This window comes from Electrona antarctica (assembly GCF_951216825.1).
Source record: "Electrona antarctica genome assembly, chromosome: 4".
Taxonomy (NCBI): domain Eukaryota; kingdom Metazoa; phylum Chordata; class Actinopteri; order Myctophiformes; family Myctophidae; genus Electrona; species Electrona antarctica.
In genome coordinates, this window is record NC_136809.1 from 39,112,826 (window position 1) to 39,114,911 (window position 2,086).

The window sequence follows — 2,086 nt, forward strand, 5'->3', positions numbered from 1 at the left end:
CTCATTTATCCATCATTGCCAAATTGAAATAGCACATTATAATTGCAGAAATAAAACACAGCAATTGCCTTTCCTGAACAGCATCTCCGATAATCTGCCTCATGATTTCATTTGTTCAGATCTGGTGTTTCCACAAGCAGTGCTGAGGATGTAGCCTACAGTGTGCACATATTGTATATCTGTATGTGCACATTTTGTATATGTATGTATATTATTTTTTGCAAACTCATGCTGGATCCTACTTACTCATGATCTAATCTTAGCTTTCAGGACTCATGTTTTCCACAAATGTGCTTTATAATTGCGCTCTGAACTGAGCCATGCCATTGATGAGGAGGGTGTACTGTCTATACATATGGGCAGGGCCCTCAGGAGCCACATGCGATAATCGGCATTATTTGGCAACGGTTTCTGCTGTTTCTGACATCAGTGCATGTTCTTCTTCTTCTTCTTCGTGGGGTTTTATGGCGGTTGGCATCCAAATAGTTGCATTACCGCCCCATCAGTGCATGTTATGTTTGTGCAGCCTATATATAGGCCTGTCGTCCAATGCCCACCATGCAGTCTCCATATATGGGCAAATGACATAGTGACGTTACGGTTGTGATGCCCGACCGACCAAGGTGTGATGACCCGATACAGTGGAAAGGGAGAAACGCGTTGGGAATGAAATGGCTGCAGGAAGGAAAAGACCTGAAGTTGCTGCCTCGACCTCTCCAGACTACAACTCATTCGAAATTCCGCAGCCAGACTCTTGACCGGCACCCGAAGACGGGGCCACATCACCCCGTCCAACATTTTCTGAACGAAATACGTTCAGAATGAACGTTCAATAATTTCTCTGAAACGTTACTACATCACGTTTAGCTTGGGAGACAGGGTTGCATATAGCTTCCCTTCATTGGCTGCCAGTTAAATATAGAATTAATTTAGGTTTAAATGTTTGTTGTACTGTTCTCAGGGTGTCGTCCTTGACACAAATCAACCAAAGTCAGCCAAACTCTGTTCAATAGTCAGGATTCATCTCAGTTTGCCTTTATGGAGATGCCGGTGGTCAACTTTTATAAACAAGGAGTGAAACTGTAAAATAGAAACATAAAGTACACAATCAGCTCAATAACATAACATAACATAACCTAAACACATACTTGGCCTATAAGCATTCAGTAGTTTTGCAAACAACATATTAACAGTCTACCTCACATAATGCAAGCATCACTCAAACTTATTAAGCATCCCATGCAATATCACAAAACAACTCTCAGATAAAGCTTACAAAACATGACTCAAGTCAATCGTACACAAACAAAACTTACAGGAGATGGTTTCAAGCCAAAAACAAAGAATGACAGCGCAGCTTCTGTGTGTGTGTTTGCTCCTGCCTTCTGCTGTCCTGCACACCTGAAACTACTGAACCTCAATTGGCTGCACAATTGGCTCCTAATTACACATCAAAGCTAGGTTAAATGCACACACATCAGGGGGTGTCAATCCTATCTAATAATAAACTGAATGACTGGGACAGCACATTTGTTTTTAAAGCCCTACATGGCCTGGCACCTCCCTATATATCTGCCCTCGTTAATCCCGCCCGACTCCACTGTAGGCCACGTAGATCGGCAATCCAGATGGTCCTCAAAATCCAACCCACTCACCTGAAATCTAAAGGCGACCGTGCGTTCTCGGTCGCTGCACCAAAATTGTGGAACACATGTTTTCCCTGGCCTTTTAAAACCATGTGTCCTACATTTTCATCATGTGACGATGTGTCCTGACCTCCTCTTTTTTATAGTGTTATTATCCTTTTCCTGTAATTTTGTGTACTTTTTCTACTGTATTATTGTGTATTTATTCTACTGTATATGTTTTGTTCTATGCTGTCCAGCACTTAGTCAACCCTGGTTGTTTTTAAATGTGCTTTAGAATCGACTTGACTTGAGTATATGCCAGTGCACTGGTCTAGTTTACACCTCCATATGATATCTAAACTATACGTTTCTGCTGTCGGGAAGAAACAACCTACATTTTTCAGAAAATGAAAAATATAAAATTTTCAGGAAATGAAGAAAACCTTATATTGTGAAAA